Raw genomic sequence first — 20,106 nt, 5'->3', positions numbered from 1 at the left:
GTGACTACTCAGTGTTACATGTGAAGTAGTCCAAAATGTAGTACAATGCTATGGATGAAATCTGGTATAATGAGTGACATGAGGAGGTGACAGTTAAATTTTTGGCTTATGTTTATTGCTTATAGTATTGAGAATAGATCTAGACCATTTTCATTGTAAATTTCTTGGAATAAGTTTTATTCTTTGCGAAAAATGTCTACCTACGCGTAACTGCTGAACGGCTGTTTTCATGGGGGCATTTTTAGAGGGTGATGTTTCTCAGAACAGATTATTTTTCTTGTATTCAACATAACATGTCAATATTTTTCTATTTTTGATAAGAAGACATGTTATACTAAATGACCATATATGGTTTTCATATCATTGAAATGCTCTCAAGTGCTGAAAATGAGGTCTGAATGTTTTGTTATTAATATGAAATAAATAAGGAATTGAATTGGTAGAATGTAACCTATATCTCCGGTCCATTGGTGGTGTGTAACCTACTCTATGGAATGTTTCGTGTGGAGGCCGTATACTAGCAAATAAATTTGCTATATGTTCTACTATAAAACTAACAATCTTCTGAGAGCTGTAACACATAGCCATGACCATTTTAAAAAAGAATTACTAGCCTTATGTTCTTAAATGACCTATAAATCACAAAAAAAAACACCAAGAAAAGTAGTGGTCATGTATCTTCTAAGAGAAAGTTTCAAGTTGTCTGACAAATCAACACTATGTAATATCTTCCAAACTGACAGCTAAAATGTGGGTATGAACACATGTGTAATAAGGTTTGTTTACATTCTTTAAATGCAAAAAGAAAATCTCTTTGAAAATGCTACCAAAAACAAGAAAAGGCTTACATAAAGCATGAAAATGCCAAATTAACTGGGGAAAAATTGTAGATTTTTTTCTTTTCTTGATTACCTATTTAATATTATTTGACCTGGAAAAGAGTTTCCCTGGTCCCTGGCCTACATACGTGTATATAGATAATTAATGTTCTAGACTTTATAAAGGCCATAGGATTTTTTCAGTTGTTCACACGTGAGATAGAAATCAATTAAATTATTTTCATTATCTCACTTTTTCTTTTTAATAAACTATAAATTCTTGATTACAGTTTTGACAACAGCTTTATATATCTTCTTCGATCGGTGCAGGCTGATCATGGTCTGCACCGTTCGCTATTCATCTGTAAACTGTTTTCAGTGAACACCCCATTGAATAGTAAGTACTAGTAATTCTGCCCAAATTGAATGATGGAGCAGTCCATTTTAGAGATTTATTACCCTATACTTGCCTTGGTTTCAGACGTTGTCGCCAGCTTCTGTACTTTAGTAGTATAAGAAATGGCGCTTCTGGGACACTTTTTTCAATTTTAATTAACCACCCTCTTCTAAAAAATCCAAAGTCGACCAATTAAAAAACAAAAGATTTTAATAAATAATTTATTAAAATCTATTGTTTAACCAAATGAAGAAAACATATATTTAAAAATAAAATCCAGAAGGAAAATTTAAGAGATTCTATATTTAAACTCCACATTTAAAATAGTTTAAAATAATTTATAATTGTTTTTTCATTTACTCTTTGATTTTTAAAATTTTTAGTATTTATAAAATAAATCAAAAAACGGGGTACTTTATCTTGAAAACTTTTTTTTATGAAAAATAAAAAATGTAACCACAGAGTGTATTGTTTTATCTTGTTATTGAACTTTGTTGTATTTTTACTTTGGTATATATTTTTTCCTCTTCGGTGGGGGGAAGTCCAAAGGATCAAAATAATATTTTTTAAAGAACAAACCAAGGTTCCGGGTCCAACAGAGTCGCCCCCAAATTTAAAATTTCCCAATTCATTATTAATTTTGATTTTGGAAAATTATTTTAAAAAATCACCCCAAAAATTTTTTAAAATTTTTAATTTTTTAACCCCATTTTTAATTTCAAATTAGAAATTTGGTTTGTTTATAAATTTTATTTTTTTTTACTATGGGAAATTTGCTGTACGCCTCCGTTGGGAATAATCGTATCCTTTTCCCATTAACAAAGATGTAAAAAAAGGTATTCTAGATAGCAGCCAGCATCCCCAAAAACCCGCCATTTTGCTCTTTTTTTGTTTTAAATTTTTTAATCACCCCGGATCTATGTTGCTTTCTTTGATTGGGTGAAAGTATGGTGATATTATTTTTTATTTTTTAGCTACCAAATAACCATTCCCAAGTAAACTTATTTAACCCCGGTACTAGCCAGCCAGAGGGGGGCCCCGTGCAGAGGGGCTAATATTTTTGGGTATATTTGCTGCCTTTGAAAAAATTTTTTTTCCTAAAAAACAGCTAAAGTCCTAAAAATCCACCTTTTTGGCCCTTGATGGAATTTTTTTTTTTTTTTTTTGAATTTTGTAATTTTTAACCCCTTTTTTTGCACGTTTTTTTAATTTTTTGTTTTTTGTTAAAAAAAAAAGGGAGTTTCCAGTAATTGTTCATTTTTTAATCAAAAATTATATGGAGTTTTATTTTTAAAGCTTTTGTAAGTTTTTCTTTTGCCCCGTTGTTAAATTTACTTTTTTTCAATATAATTTGATGACATTATATCTTTTATTTTTTTTAAATTTTATTTAATTTTAATTTTATTTTATTTAAACAATAACAAGTTCTTTTCCCCAATAGTTTTTTTCAACTGTTTCTCTACAATACAATTGCGTAAACCGAATATTAGTGTGGTGCAACTTTTAAATTTAGCTGTTAATGTAATATGTTAAAATCTTCTGTTATTACTTCCTTTTTTTATTCCAAATTAAAATGAAAAATCCAAATAAATATAAAAGTTTGATCTATTTAACAGATTCCATAGTTTATTATTTTGTTTATAAAATAATTAATTCTCTCATATTTTTGATATATTTGTGTATTTTGTTTCTGGAAAAACCCCATTCCCAATTTAAGACGACAGGAGTTAAAGTGAATCATTATTATTGATTTCCCTTTAAAATGTTCTAATAAATGCGGGTTTTGTTGTTGTAAATTTACTTTGTTAGGTCGTTGTAAAAAAAACAATACATGCTGTGGTTTTGTTTTTCAGCTGTTATTCTAAAGGTTTATTTTTTGTCTTTGTATCGTTTGATTGTTCCCCTTTTTCCCCGAAGTTATGACCATCTTGCTTTTGTAATTTTCAAACAATAGATTAAACCCAAAGTCTTTAAAAAATTAAACGTGGAACCCATGAATTAATTTTGTTACAATTTTACTCTTTATTTTAAACACAGCAGTTTAAAAATTAATTTCCCCCCCCCCCCCCCCCCCCTTGGTTTTAAACTTTAAAAAATATTAGTTTTAAACTGAAAAAATAAATAATTTTTTAACGGAATCTTTTATCTTTTTTTAACGGAAGCTTTTATCTCTTTCCCATCTTGATTAATTTTTTTTTAAATAGGCCCCCAGATTTTAATCGGCATTATTGCTCTCTTTCAGCTTTTTTAGTAGTATCTAAAAAAAAAAAAATTTCATTTTTTCCCAGTTGTTTTAAAAATCTTTAGTTTTTCAAAAAATTTCTTTACATTTACTCCCTTTGTAAAATTTTTACAATCATTCAATTTTTCCATTTTTTTACCATAACTGATCAATTTTTGAATAATTTTTAAATTAAGCAAAATGGTCTCTTCGCATAATTAGCACCCATCAGCAGTTTATTAACTTTAAAACTTACTTAAAAATAACCTTTAAAAACCAAACCCAAAATATGAGCTTCTATCATTAATTGAAAAGTGATACCCTTTTTTTTTTGTTGCTTAACATTATTTCCAAGACTGATATTAAAGCTGTTCAAATTTGAATGGAGTTAGTTCGTTCTTTCACAATATTTTTTTTTTTAAAAATGTATTATTATATATTATTTTATTTTTTAAAAATTTAAATCTTTTTTAATACGTTTACGCGCCCCCCGACAATATTCTATTTTATTTCATATTAATTCCCCCTTATTTTTTTTATGTTATTCTTTTTTTGTAATTCCTTAACAAAAAAATCCCCAAAACGCGGAGCGGGTTTTTTTTTTAAAATTTTTTTAAACAATTTTATTAGCGCAAAATTTTCCCAACTTCCTTCCCAATTTTTTTTGTTCCCTTTTAGCGGGGCCCTTTTCCTGCTTTTTCCCAGAGCTTTTTTTCCAGCTGTGCTATTAAAGATGCAACCCCATTAAAAAAATTTTTTGTTAAAGTGTCAAAGTCCCCGAACCATGTATTTTTCTTTCTCGTGTGAAAATCAACTAAAAAAATATTCCTTTTTTTTGTCATAAACTTTCTTGTAATATAAAAAATTATTTTTTTTTAATTTTTTTAATATTAATGAAAAACTTGTTTCAACCTCAAAAAAATTAATTTTTACCAAACACATCTGTAATATATATTTTTTTAAATTTAAAATTTATTTATTAATTTCAAAATTCCCAACTATTTGTGGTTTTTTGTAAATGGTAAGCTCTTTTTAAAATTGCAGTCTTAAAGCTAGTTAAAATCCAAAATTACCACCAAAAAGTGAATTTCAATAAGATACAATGAATATAAATTGTATCCACAGAGTTAGTTAATTTGGGTTGTAGTTCATTCGATTTCTCAATGTTTTTTTTTATCAAACCCAAAGCAATATATAAAAAATTTGACATTTTAAACCCAACAAAAAAATTATCTTTTTGAAATCAAAACTTAAAAACTATTTAAAATAAAATTCCCAAACTTATTGGAGCAAGTCTGTTTAAAAATTCATATCATCATTACTTAAAAATGTTTCCCTTATGAAAATTATTATTTCATGTAACTTTAAGAACCCATTTGTAAATTAATATTTTCAATCCTTACCATTTATTATAACGAATTCTTTTTTATATATTCTCTTAAATATTATCCCAAGAATAAGTCATAGGTTAATACTACCCAAAACCCAACGATAAGTTTTATTTTTTCAAAAATTAAAGAACGCCAAATCTTTTGTAAAATCACTGGAGTTTTTTATTATATCTTTAACTGTTTCAGACTTAATTATTTTTTTTTCCCATTTATATATCAAGAAAAAATATTTTTTAGAGTGATTCATTTTTAATAATTGTCTACTCCCCAAATCCCCTCTTTTTTTAGTTTTCATTATTATTTCCAGATAAATGAACCAAAATTTAAACCCCAAAGTCTTAAAACCAATTTTCTAGTTAAGGGGGGAAAAGTAAAACCCCTGCCCCCTAATTACTTTTTTAAATTTTCATAGATCTTTTATTGACGGGTAATCCTGTTTTTTTGGTTAATTCTTTAAATTTTTTCTAGAAGGAAAATGAATGTTTTTTTATTTTGTTATATCTTTATTATCAATAAATTTAAAATCATTATCTACTTAGTGTTAATTATTTTTTTCCCAGTTATTTTACCCTTGAAATTTAAATTTTGTTTTGCCATAAGTTTATTTAAAGGTCCAATACTAAGGAAAAGGAACTTTTTTAATTTTTTTTAAAAAGCACAGAAACTTTTCATTTTTTTGGGGAAAATGAAAGTTGGTATGTGGGAATTCGAAATAAATCGCAGTATTGTACAATTTTTTTTTATGAAGTATGAAGAAAGTTAAAAGACCGGGGGGGGTTCTTTCGTCGATTCTTGAAATTTAACTAATAACTACTTTTCTTTGATTCCCAAAAGACTTCTGAAAATTTGCCCTGCCAATCTTCATTATTTAGTGTCTTGCAGAAGTCTATGCACTGGCTATGAAAAAAATTCCCAAACTCACTTTCCCTTAGAAAGGGACTTTAAGTTAAAAATTAAATTTTCCATATTGTCCATTTGGTGAAACTTTATTGATATTTTATTCCCTTTCCAAATACCTTTGGGTTTTTAAATCATTTTTGTAAGCGTTCCTGTATCTTTTTAAAGTTTTCCTATAAAATTCTAATTAAACTACTCCCCGCACCCCATGGGTTCTGCTTTTAAAAAATTAATTATTTATTGGTTTTGTTTATTATTTATTTTATCATGAGTAAAGGCCTTTTTTTTTCCGGTGACCCCCTTTCTTATTTGCCTCAATCATCTTTATCTTTGTTTATTTTAACTTGTTAATTTGAGGCAATCCATATTCGAAATCATCTTATCGATATTTATATCTAAATTTGCCGAAAAATTTTCAGGAAATTCTTCAGGTCTTCAAGCATCCCCATCACCCCTATCCATACCCAAACCCATATGTTTTTGGATACTCGAAATTGGTAGTGGCTCTTGGAATAGCTGTGGTAAACCTATTTTTTGTATGTCTTTCTTTTCGTCACCTCGAAAAAGCAATTGCTCCTTAACCGGGTAATGCTTTTAAAACTGTTTAAAAATTGTTCTTTTTGACTTTTCTTTTCCTTCAGTAATTGGCTTTAAATTTCAGTGTAGAATCCAATTTTTGTGCTTTTTAATTTTTTTTCTCTTTTTTTTTTTCTAAGAGCCCTCATCTTTGCCCGACAAAGTTTTTTCTTTTTCCATTTCATAAGTTTTGATTGCTTTTAATAAAATAATGTAAGATAATGTAAAATTGTAAGATAAGTAATTATTTATAAGGGAATTCCAAATTTGATACAAAAAGAAATAAATCCAATAACTTTAAACAACTTACCTTTTATGCCGGTTTTCATGTTTTAGAATGTTAATATGTGGATCTTCTGGTCGGAAAAAAAAATACATTAATGCATATGTGAGAACCTTTATATTTATGTATTTTCCTATTACTAAAAATTTTAGAAAAATCTAAATATCAAGTTTTAAAAAACCACTTAACCCAAATTGCAAAAAAATTAAGTGTCAAAATGAAATGAAATCTTGAATATTCAGCTGTACAACCAAATTTGGCCCTGTGAGAATTTTGAATCAAAAAAACAAAAAGTAGTAATATTGATGATTTTTTTTGTGAAGTAAAAAGTTCAGAAGAAATAAAAAAATATTTCATTAGGACGCCACAAAAACTGTTGTGTTATTTTTTTAACCCCAGCTTACTAAAAAACCCCAAAAAGATTTTCGGTTAAACTGTTCTTTTATATTTTTTGAAAGTCCAAGTAATGAGAAAATGATATGATTTGTAATGAAAAAAATTTTAAAACCCTAACTTTTTGTAATGCAACCAAACAAAAAAATGTTTTCTTATATTTGAAAAACCAAGGAAGTTTTTAAGAAAAAACTTAACTGGAATAATTGTGGGAATTTTTAAGATGTAAAACAAATTTAAATCACCCTGCATATAAGTAAAGTTAATTTGTTTTGATTTAAAGTGATTATGCTACTAAAAAACAATTAAAAAAACTTAAAAAAAAATCGGAATATATTTCACAGAAATAAGGAATTGTAACCAATAAACGAGCATTGATAAGAGGGAATAACCTTATAAAAAGGAAATCCAGATAAACCCAAACGATGCGTTCGAGACGTTTTATGTTTAAAAAAAGTTCAGGTGTAATAGAGCTATAACCTTGAAGTTCAAAATTTATAAACAGAATTAGAAACAGAAGAAAGAATACTAAAGAATTAAAAAAAAGGTTTTAAAAATAATTCATTTTTTAATAGTTAAATTACAAGTTTAATAAAAAAGAAAATGAAAGTATGGTTGATTTTTTAAAAAATTTGAAGGAAATCTGAATTTGCAGACGAAAACATAAAAAAGTTTTTAAAACAAATTTGAAAAGTTATACATCAAGTTCAAGATTAAAAGATGTATGTTAACATGAAGAACTAAAAGACAAGATTATTGAAGCCGAAAAAAAAGTTACAAAATATGTATCAGTTAGAATCGAAAAGAAATGAATAAACTAAATACTGAAAATGAAAAAAAAAAACCAAGATTTACTCGAACATTTTCAAATTTAAAAAGAGAATTAAATTGAACTGGGGAAAAAGGGGCTTCACAAAGAGGGATGCCTGACACAAATTAGCAACCTTAAAAAAGGCTTTTTAATTTTTAAAATAATGAGTTTTAAAAAAAAAATTGAATTTGGATTAGTCGTTGAAACCCTCATAATTTAAATTGCAGATTAAGTAAACTTACAAAAAAAATTACAAGAAGATATAACCAGCTTGTGCAAAGTTTAAGAACACAAAAATGAACTGGACCCTTTTGTTGAAAAATCAGTTTTAACAAGGAGAAGCAGTTAACACAATTAAAAGATCAGCTAGAAAAATTTAAGAAAAAACCGATTTGATTAGTATGTTGACACACGTATAATTTTAAAATAGCGGAAAAAAAAAAAAAAAAAAAAAAAAAAAAAAAAAAATTTAAATACATTACAGGTTTATTCAAGAAGATATCAATGAATTTAATGAAAATTAAAAAAAAAAAATAAAGATCTGGACTCTGAGTTGATATATTTGTAACAAGGGAGTTTAATTTCTACTAATACTAAAAACAATAACCACTAATATCAAACAATTTCTATAATTTGGGGAAAAAATTACAGAAGTTAAAATGTTTTCTTAAAACAAGAAAAAACAAATTAGCTAGAACAAAAGGGTGTTGTTGAAATTTGTCTCTTCTGAAGTTGCTACAACAAAACGGTTGATGATTTAGCTGAAGTATTTTCGAACATGAAAATAAATTTGCAGAATATAAATCTGAATGGAAAAAGTAAGACGTGAAGTGTTTCTTTTTGAAAACAAAAGTGGTGTTATAAAATATTGACACCCGGGTTTTAAAAGATATACTTAATAACAATAACAAGAAAAAGTATTTTGTTTCCCCGGTGTCTGGTATTATCTTAATACTTTGGCGGGGGCGGGGGTCTGGGGTGTCGATGAAAATTTGGTTAGTTGGGTTATTTTGATTTATTTAATTTGGAGTTGGGGAAAATGTAGATTTTAAAGAGTTTATAAACTTTAAACAAGAATATAACTAGTATACCCGGGTGTCCTTTTAAAAAAAGTGTTTTCAGTAAAAAAAAGCTGGAATTTTATAATAGTAAGGTTTTTTTTAAAGTCAAGGAAAAAGGGGGGAGGGTTTGTTCCCAATTCACATTTGGGTTTTTTGGTGGTGGCAAGGGGGTTTTATTTGTGAAATTTTCCCCCTGGGATGTGATATAACATCCGTTTGGGGGATTTGACATCAATAACCCCAGTGACTTCATTAACCTTGATAAAATAATTTTTTTGGTAACAATTCGTCAGTTCTGTGTATGAGAAAAAAATCAAATTTATTTAACAGAAAATACAAAGTTTGACTTAATCCTTATGTTTATTTTGAAACCCTCACTGAAGGGTGGATTTTTTTTTTACCGGTAGTTATGTAAATTTAATATGGGGGGAATATATAAATTATAAAAAAAGAAACTTTTGAATTTAAAAAAAATTTAATTTAAATTTCTGTATTTTTTTTTTAACTGGAATAATTAATATAAAAGGGAATATTCAATATATAAACGAAAAAAAAAAAAGTAAAATAGAAAGAGAATAATAAGAAAACCTCCATTTTTCTAAAAATGTTATACTGAAGATACTGATAGCGGTTTTTTAAAAGGAAAACTGTTTTAAAGCTAGTCCTGGTTTAGTTCAAAAAGGTAATAATGTAAGAAAATTTTAAATTTTATTTTTTTTTCTGTTGTGAATTAAATTGATAAAGGAGAAACTAAATTACAACTAAAAAATAAAGAAAATAATTCTTTCAAAGTTATGGTGTAAAAAAAAACGAAAAAAAATGATTCTATTTCTATTAATTATGCTAAAAAATTTAACATGAATGATCTTATTTTATTAAAATTTTTTTAACGTTAAAAATATTCCAATTAACTTTTTTGGTTCTATTTTTAAGTAGAAAATTATGTTTCCCTAAAAAATCATTTTAAAAAAGAAATTATGTTTCTTAAACCCGGGGCTAAAAATTGGGGAAGTATGTCCAAAATAAAATACATGTAAAAAATGTCTAAAAATAAGAAACTATGTTCTTTCTAAAGTGTGAAAAATTACATGTAAAAGATGTCCCAAAAATAAGAAAACATGTTCTTTCTAAGGGGTGAAAAAATTTCATCGTTAAAATGTCCTAAAAAAAAAGAAACTATGTTCTTTTTTAAAGTGTGAAAAATTAATATAAAAGATATCCTAAAAATAAGAAACTATGTTCTTTCTAAAGTGTGAAAGATGTTAAATCTTTATTTTTTTATGTAAAGCCTGGGGAGTAACCCCCTCTCGAGGATATTCTTTTTTTCATCATAAATGATAATGTATTTTTTTTTTAAATAACTAGAAAAAAATTTTGTTTTTTTTATCTTTTAACTTTAAATTTTTTGCAAACTTTTTGTTGAGTTAAAAAGGTATCTTTTTAACTTTTTGAGTATTGTCCTTTTTCAAAACCTTTTTTTAATTCCTTTACATTTTTGATATTAATCTGAGCTTTATGTACTTAAAATTTTTAATAATATGAAAACATTTTTCTCCCTAATCCCAAAAAACTAATATTGGAAAAGCGGAAGCTTATCTTTTAAATTTTTTCCCATTCTTTTTTTTTTTCCGAAGTAAAATTTTGAATTTCTTTCGTAATCACTATTTCAAATAAATTTTTTATCTTTATAAAAAATTTCTACGATCTTTAGTTTTAATTTCATAACACAATGGCTGTGTCAGTAAATATAACTTTGCTGAATCTCCCTCTTTCTTTTAAAGTAATTATAATGGGGAATCTACATTAAATATTTTGATAAGTCCCAGATGAATTTCGAGAAAAAAGGGCTATTTAAAAATAAACTTTCTTTTATTCTATGAAATCCCAAAGATTCTCGTTAATTTTGTTGCACTAATAAAAAGTGGTTTGGCAACAGTTTTAATAAAATATTTTTTGTATGGTTTGTTTTTATTACCCCTTGCGTAAATTCTCCATCGTCTTACCGAATACAGAGTTGTTCATCAATTAAAAAAGTCCTTTTCAAAGATTTTTTTCTTCAAATTTTTCTGTGTATTAAAAATCAATATATTTTTTTAACAGGGGGCTTTCATCAAAAATTTAAAACTTAGATTTTGGTTACTTTTTTAAACCGAGTTGTGTATAATTCAAATTTTTTAAAATGAAAAACTATTTTTCCTTTTTTAATAAGGGTTTGGAAAACCCAAATTCTTTACATTGCTTTTTCCTTTTCAATTTTTTTTTTAAAATTTTTTTCTGTGATTGATAACCATTCATTGGGATTTTATTTTTTTGGAGCTAAAGGGTAATCGCTGTGAACAGAAGTAATTCTTTGGATAGTCAAGATTTCCCCTCAACTTAAAGTTGTTTTACCTTTTTCAATTTTTTTTTATATTGTTTTTCGGTGACCCCTTTAAAATTCCCAGAGGGTAAAGGTCGCGAATGGCCCACCGTGAAAGGTTTTTGGCATCGAAGTATAATGTATTTACTTTTTTTTTTGGATTGTAATTTTCATATTTTTTTTTGCTTTGCTATTCTATTTGAAATAAGCTAATTCCCCTCTAAGACCTTTTTCAATAAATAAATACATATTTTATCATTATTAAATCTAACGAAATTCGGTCATTTTAAGCTTGCATCCCCGGCTTCCAGGACTACTAAAATAATGGCCGGTTAAATTTTATTTGATAAACACAACCTTTAAAATTTTCAAATACGTCGCTAGAAACGACGTCAATTTTTAGGTAGAGATCATGGTAAACTCCCCTTTTTTTTATTTTAAAAATTTTCCCCCGTATTTTTGCATGTCTGCATCATTATCAGAAAAAATTTGTTTCTTTTACACTGATAAAAATTTTTCTTTGGTGGTAATTTGTTTCTTTTTAATTTTTTTATAAATCCTGTATTTTATGGATAAACACCCTTTTTTTTTTTTAATAAAAAAAATTTATTTTTTAGGAAATTCTTGGGGTAAAAAATTTAAAATTGGGAGTTTTTTACTAAGTTACCAATGACTGCGCATAATTGGAAACTGTCAATAAAAATTAAATCGAAATGTAAATGCCTGTTTTTTCCTATTGTTTGGAATGACGTTAAATTTTTTTTTTGAATTTTTTTTATTTGCTGATAATAAAATGGCTGTCACAACCTCTTAAAATTTTGAAAAACAACAGGAATTTTATCGTTTGTTTAAAATTAAATTTTTCATTTGAGTGGGCGTTTTTCTAAATTTTCCAGTTATATGACAATGGTTCTTACTGGTGTTTCATTTTTCTTATATTCTTTTCCCCAGTATGCAAAATTTTGTTTTTTAAATAAACTTTATCTTTTTTAGACATTTTTAAATCTTTTTAAAGTTTTCTTAAATATTTCTTACGTGCTCTTCTTCTCGGCATTTTTTCTTTTACTTATAAAATTTGGGTTTGGGGCCCCGTAAAACCCCCGTTGGTTTAGTATATTTGTCGTCGTAACAACAAACAAAATTTGTAACCTAACCAAAATCTATATGTTTTTGTCGGGTCGGTAAATGAAAATTCGGGGGTGATGGTAAAAAAGTTGAAATTTTTTTGTTACTGTTCAAAATCAGCATAGATAACAAAGGGTTCTTTAATTTTTTGTGTAGTTTTTAAATTCTACTTTACACCTTCTGGGGGCATTTTAACACCCTGAACACCTTGTAGCTAAAAATTTTCAACATGTTCTTTTAATATTTTTTTTTGAAAAATTTTGCAAACATGATTTACAAAAATTTTTTTTTTTGTTGATGTTTTGTTTTTTTTTAAAAATTAATCTATTAAAGTCTTTTATCCAAACTAATGATGGACCCGGGGTTCCTGGGGAGTGCTTTTATCTTATCTTTTTGATATAACATATACAGTGTTCTTCGTTTGATATTTTGAAATGTCAATGGATAAATTCCCTAGGTTTTTCATAACCCAAAATTTTAAAAGAAAAATTTATTTAAAACTTTTTTTTTGGTATTTTATTTAATGTTTAGGAAATTTTTTTCCAGTATAAACAAGGTCGTTTTATGTTTTTTTTTTAATTTTTAAATCTTTCAGAATGTTTGTTGTAGGAAAATTTGTAAGTAAAGACACCATTCCTTTTTTGGATTTTGTAATAATTTTGGTTTTCTAAAAAAATGAAGCGCCCGTGGGGTTTTTGTATCTTTTATTAATGGATCAAAAGACTTAAATTTTCCAACCGCTTCCTTTGAAAATCCAATTACCAATTCTATTTATTATTTCATCAAAAGCTTGACGTAAGTTTTTTTTATTTCGTTTGTGTTAATAAATTCTAAAAGCCTTTGATTGAAAATAAGCTGATTTATATATTGTATGTTTTATCCATTTTTACAAAAGTTTTTTTAAAAAACGTTTATTTTTTTTCCTTTTAAGTTTTAATTCGGATTTAAGAATATCAAATGAGTGTTTTTTAAAATAATTGATTTTTTTGGCTTGTTTATTCAATCTTAATTTTTAAAATTTTTTTAAATTGTTTTGTTGATCTCTGATTTCCCTTATTAACATTTAGAAAAAAAATCTTCAAACAAAAAAAGGTTAAAAAATTTAAAAATGATAAAGTTTAAGAAAAAAATAAATTTTTAAAAATTTTTATCTTTTTCCTTAACTTTTTTATTCCACTTTTACTCGGTTTGTCCCTTCACAACACATTTTTTTTTAACCCGCTTAATACCAAATTCTTTTGGGTGCTTTGTAAGTGCTTTTTATGTTTTTTTTTATTAGTATAAAAATCGGTTAAAAACTTTTTTGGATTGTTTCGATAAATTTTTTGGGTTTGGGGCAATAAAATTTCCTTTCGTTTTTCTTCTTCAGTTAATAGACAACCCCTTCCCCTTCAAAAATTTCTTTTTAAAAGAAGGATCTATAAAATTTTGTCTTTATCAATACATGATTTTTATATTATCGCTAACATTTTATTAAATTTTGATTTAATAAATTTTTTTTTTAGAATTTTTTATATGAATTTTTTTTGGATTTAGTTTTTCCCAAAATGCTAGTAATTTTGACATAATCTTCTATCTACTTTTCTATTTTCCATCTTTATAATATACTTATAGAAAAAAATTTTAAAAAAAATCTAAAGAACTTTAAAAATAGGTAAAATTATCTATATCTTTGGATAAGATTTTAAAATTTTTTTTCTAAAATTTTTATCAATGTTTAAATTTTAAACCTTCTTGAGACATTTGTTTAAACCCTTTTCGTGTAATTTGTGTGTTTTTCTAAATAATCTAAACGAACTCTGTTTTCTTCAGTTCTGTTTCTTTTTTGAAGTCTTTGAAAACATATTTTAGGATCGGTTTTAACATAAATAAAAGCATCAATTGGTTTTTTTTCCATGTATTTTAATAACATGATCAATTAAGAAAAGATTGTATACTGCCCACTCGGGGTCATTTATAACACCGTTGTCATGATATTGTTTTGTAAAAACGTTGTTCTTAGTTAAATAACATCGTTCAAGAAAAGAAACACCATCAAATTTTTTAGCAGAATTTAACATTTTTATGTGACTGTTTAAAGTTGCTAATTGAAAAGGAAATGAATATTTTAGAGGTTCTTGAGCAGCAAGTTCAAAAAGGTTATATGAATTTCCGCTTGGGTTCATAACATTTTGCCATTCATGAATTGGTTCTGGAATTATATTAAAATTAGGATTATATTCTTTAATAATACCTAAAAACGTACTTTTTCCTGATGCAATATTAACTTCGACTGATATAATTTTTCTCATTTATATAAAATATTTATAGAAAAAATCTTTAATTAAAGTTAAAGTTAATATAACTCTTCTTCTTTTTTACTTTCATATCCGTTAAGTTTAAATTCCTTCATATATGTTTCAAAGGGCATTTTATAGTTTTTGAGTCGGCTAAACGATGAAATCGTTTTGACGAGTCCTTGCTATCCAGCGATTCTCTAAGTCTAAATGGACCAAATAACACAGTGAAGGGATGTAGTTCCTTAGATTTCTCAAACCTCAAACAGTCCACTGCATGAATGAAGTTAAGTTGTGTGAATTCCCTTTGCTATGACCAATATACGATGTAATCTGTCATATTTATGACTTGTAATTGTGCAATACTCGAATGTAGCTCATTAAGCATAAATGTGCATTTTATGAATTGCGCAGGCTTACAAAGCTTGCGTAACATCCAGCGAAAGACAAAAAATAGTTCCACAGGGCTCCAGGTAAGATGCGTATTAGCGTAAATTACGTATAGAAATAATGCAAATACGCATGTCTAATAATTTCTAAGCGTATAAAAACGTATATAAAATTACAGAAATGCACACAATGCTTTTTTAAAAAACAAAATCTGAATCATCTGGATGCGTTAGGTAACATAGCCGACCCCGATCAGCCTTAATTCTCCCACATTGAACGTATACACGCATCGTATGATTTCTATAAACTTTGCGTGGGTTTCACACACACACATAAATTTTTTGCAGTCAGTAAACGGATAAATTGTCGGAAGAAGAAGCTCTTACTGGTTTGTTTAGTTACTACAGATATTAAAAATGATTTTAATTCTTATTTTCCGAGAAATAAACAAATCGGCGAAACATTAAATTGTATTTTCTTGTAGTTTTTGAAATCGAAAGTAGATCGTCTATGTTTTGCTGCTTTCACGAAACGAAACAACTTTTTTTATGAAAAGATTTAAATAAGAGGCAATTTAACCGTAAATTTCAATGTCAGATACTGCCAATTGCTGCTAAATGTCTTCGTATCATCACAATTTGTAAAATATATTGTTGAAATGAGGAAAAGTGTAATCGTATCCGGATATAATATTTTGGGTAAATATCGAGCTGTGTTGTGAAATTTTAACATTCATGTAACATACATGATAGATATTATTGTAACAGAAATGATTCTAGAATTTATTTTTATTACACCTACATATAATCTATGTCAGACTGGTATTCTAGTCCTGAGGCATGATCTGAAAGTAAAAAGATGAAGTGACAGTCATACTTTGGATATTGTAATACTAGAAAGAATCTAGATCGTAACCTTTCTGGAATTTTGACTGGTTTGGATAATTTGCTTACGATTCAGGTTCGCAAAAAAATGAAACCGTCACCCATTCTGCTTTTCATGATGACACATGGCTTGTTTTTTGCAGTCAGTAAGCGGATAATTATTTCCGAGAAAGACCTCTTACTGATTTGTTTTTAAATTACTACTGATTTTAAAGATGATTTTTTCTTATTTTTTGAGAAAAAAACAAATCGGCGAAACATTAAATTGTATTTTCTTGTAGTTTTGACATCGAAAGTAGATCGTCTATGTTAGAGTGCTTTGAGGAAACGAAACAATTTTTTTTATGAAATGATTTAAATGATTTCACCGTAAAACTTCAATGTCAGATACTGCCAATTGCTACTAAACTTTCTTCATATCATCACAATTTGTAAAAAAATATTGTTGAAACTGGAGATTTTGGCGGTATAAAAGAAAGTGTAATCATATCCGGATATAATATTTGGGTAAATATCGAGCTGTGTTATGAAATTTAAACATTCATGTAACATACATGATAGATATTATTGTAACAGAAATGATTCTAGAATTTATTTTTATAATACATACATAGAATCAATATCAGACTTATATTCTAGTGCTGAGGCATGACCTGAAAGTAAAAATATGAAGTGACAGTCATTCATACTTTGAATATTGTAATACTAAAAAGAATCTAGAGGTAATATTTAGAAACTGAAACATAAAATTTTCAGTTAGAAATCGCACCAAAGGCTGTATCAAGGGTCTACATTTTCAAAATTTCCTTGTGGTGATACCCCAAACCCTAATTGCAGGAGGGGGTATCCTCCCGCACCCTCCCCCCATATTGCCACTTTACAGTTTGATACATTTGCCCTTTTACCACCTGCCACAATGCCCATTTCAAAATCTGACTGCAGTTCAAAGCGGGAAGGAACATCCCTCCCCAAACCCACCTTGCTACCGACCACGTAAAAATGGCTCAAACATTTTTTCAGCCCAGTCTGGGCCTGTCTGTCTACATGAATCAAAACGGATAATTGAAAGTACATAGACTTGGGGACTACTGACATGGTTTTGAAGGGGTTAACAGGTCTGAAATAAAATAAATGATGGTTTTAACTAAAAAAAGAACTGCATTTATTAATATTGGTTATCTTTTCCGAAACTGGTAGCTAGTCCGAGTAACTTCTCTTAGTTTCGAATGCGCAATTTTCCTGTCAGTGTAAACATTCATGACACTATATATTGACACTCAGCAACATTTATATATCTTTAAACGCAAAAGTAAGTATACTTTAAATTCACATCCCTTATAATATGATTGAACAATACCTAGCGTGTGACACGGTTATTGCCAGGCCCCTTATCTGTAAAATATCTGAACAGTTCTTTCGTCCATCCGTTACAAATTGTATGTGGCAATCCGCGCTATAAAATTTCAATAAATAAATTTTCATATTCAAATTTTATCATGTGCGAATATATACCAGCCGATAATTGCCTGTTTTGGTAGTGCCGGCGGCAAATGTTTACTGGAAAAATATTTATAGTCATGGGCAGTATCTTAGTGTCACCTGTCAAATTGTAGTTTGTACTTTCAACATTTTTATTTTTGCTAACCACTCTTCAATTTTAGAGAAATATATTGGGTTTAAATACTTGTATAATGTCAATCAAAGTTTTACTAGGCATCGATTGAATGTCCATTTCATCTATTGTAACAAAATCTCTGTTCAGTTGGGGGAAAAAACTAAAACCAAACTGAAACTGGTAGACTATACTACCAGTACATCAATCATTAGCCGACTCTCAGGCCCTTCAGGTCTTTGATTTTCTTTCTGCATTTCGAACAGTATTGTAAAAATATCTTTAATAACTTTTTTCTCTTCTTCTTTTCCAGGATCATTGGGGTTACGGACAGCTAAAGCTCCAATCCGTGCTTTTGTTATTAGTTGTTTTATTTTGTGATGATGTGCTTTTAAAATAAATTTCTTGTCGCCAACTTTTAGTCTATTAATAAATATAGTAATTATTGATGGAACAGCACCAGCAACTGCTACAAATATAGGAATAGCTGGAACAAGTGCTAATGCAGCTGAACAACCAAAGATACCTGCTGTAATCTGTAATCCTGTATTTACTCTTCCACAAAATTTATAACTTTTTCTGTAAGCAGCAGCTAGTTTAGTTAAGTGGATAATTAATTGATCTATTGTTTCTATTCCATTATTAGATATTAGATTTTTATCACTCATTTATATAATATATTTTCAATTTAAATTTCTTCCAATTCACTAAACGGAACCCAACTATTAAATTTTTCATTGTAACCTTTCCATTTTACTAAAGCTTGTTTTTTTCTTATAGTCCCGTCTGATAACTTTTTCTGTTCTAAAAACTTCTTGTGTAGTAGGTAAAAGTTCTTGTTCGTAAAATGAACCCTGAATTATTTCATCATTCAAATCTTTTATAGTGTATGTTCTGGGATTTGTATTATTAATTCCATAAATTATAAATATCTCCTCTGTCCAGTTTGGTGTATATCCTTTTTCAAAATGTCTTTTCAGTTTGCTTAAGCGAACACGATCACCAATTTTAAATTTTGCTTTACTCTTTGGTATCTTTAAATTACCATATAAGTTAAAGTAAACAGTACCTTTATTTAAGTTTTTACTGGCTTTGGTTGGTGTCATTTTTATACTAGAGTGTTTTGTTTTGTTATATTTATCAACCATATCCTGCAAATTATCTAAATAAGTATAAGTATTATTTGCTGTAAAATATGTCCACATTATTCTTTTTAAACTTCTATCAAATCTTTCGATTACTACGGCCTTTCCTTCATTAAATGTATGATACATGTTAATTTTATTTTTATTCAAAAATGATTCAAACTTTTTATTATAAAATTCTTTTCCTTCATCTACCCATAAATTTTGTGGAATCCTTGCAGTCTTCGGGGACTTTCGTCCCTGAATTCTATCTTTTAAAATTATTTTTTCAAATGCTTCAATAACAGATTCTCCGGTTTTATTCTTTAATGGAATAACCCAAGCATATTTACTGAATATATCAATAACGGTTAACAAAGAGCTATAAAAATAAATAGATTGGCAACTTGAAAGGCATATAGAGCAAATCTCGCCAACCTCCCGTGACAAAAAAACGAGATCTCGTTTACCGGAAGTGGCGCTTTCTCCACGCGCCATTTTGTATGCGAAAGCAATTATTCATCGGTAAAATAATTATCACCGTATGACCACGCTTCTTTCGATGGCAAAAAGAAAACGTGAACTTCGTGTCTTAAGACCATTTCAAATTAATGTATTTTAAATGTAGTTTTAAAGGTACAAATTGTAACGCCATGCTCGCCGATGTTTGTTTTTAGTAAGATAACGCCGAATCACGCTCTGACACGAGCTCACGCGAGATTACAGCCAGTTGCCATTCTGTGTATTTTATACTTCTTTGCGGTTAACAAGTACTTTACTCCTTTATTATATTTTGAAAAGGCTTGCATATCAACTAAATCAGCAGACCAAGTATCATCAATATCATTGACAATCACTCGTCGTTTTGTAAATTTTCTTTTAAATTGGCTTATGTAATTTTCTGCTAATTCATCACTCCAGTGGTAGCTTGGTACAGTTATTTCGGGGGTGTACTTTACCCCCTTTTCCCGTTTTTTGACTTTCGTTTTTGTCCAAAACCAAGTTTATATTTCGTTTTAATTATAGGTTTTACAACTAAATGTTTTGCAATCTTTTCTCCAAATGTTTTTGATATAGTGTTATTTAAGTTGGAAAGCATTTGTTTGTCACATATACCCCTTTTTACACCGCTGTCATAGCAAAAGTCGTGGGTCTTACATACTGCGTCCAGTTCGTTGACAGGAGGTCCATTATCTAAAGGATTTCCTGGTCCACAATAGTTATATCCTGGAAGTGTTAATGTTTGTGCGCATGCGTAAGAAAGGCGGTTGATTTTTTTGAAAACAGGAAAAGTTACGTTATAAATATGGGATTTAAGCATCTTTCAGTGGACATTTTATGCTAAGGGAATTGTGAATCACTAACTTTATGGGTAAAAAGCGGAATAGGGAAAATGTTTCACCAGGAGATGTTGTTTCGTCGGTTGAGAAACCTCTGACACAGGCAAAGCCAAAACGAACAAAGAAAAACAAAATGGCGGCAAACGCG

The sequence above is a fragment of the Mercenaria mercenaria genome, chromosome 8 (assembly GCF_021730395.1).
Source record: "Mercenaria mercenaria strain notata chromosome 8, MADL_Memer_1, whole genome shotgun sequence".
Lineage (NCBI taxonomy): Eukaryota > Metazoa > Mollusca > Bivalvia > Venerida > Veneridae > Mercenaria > Mercenaria mercenaria.
Note: the sequence above shows the minus strand (reverse complement) of the source record.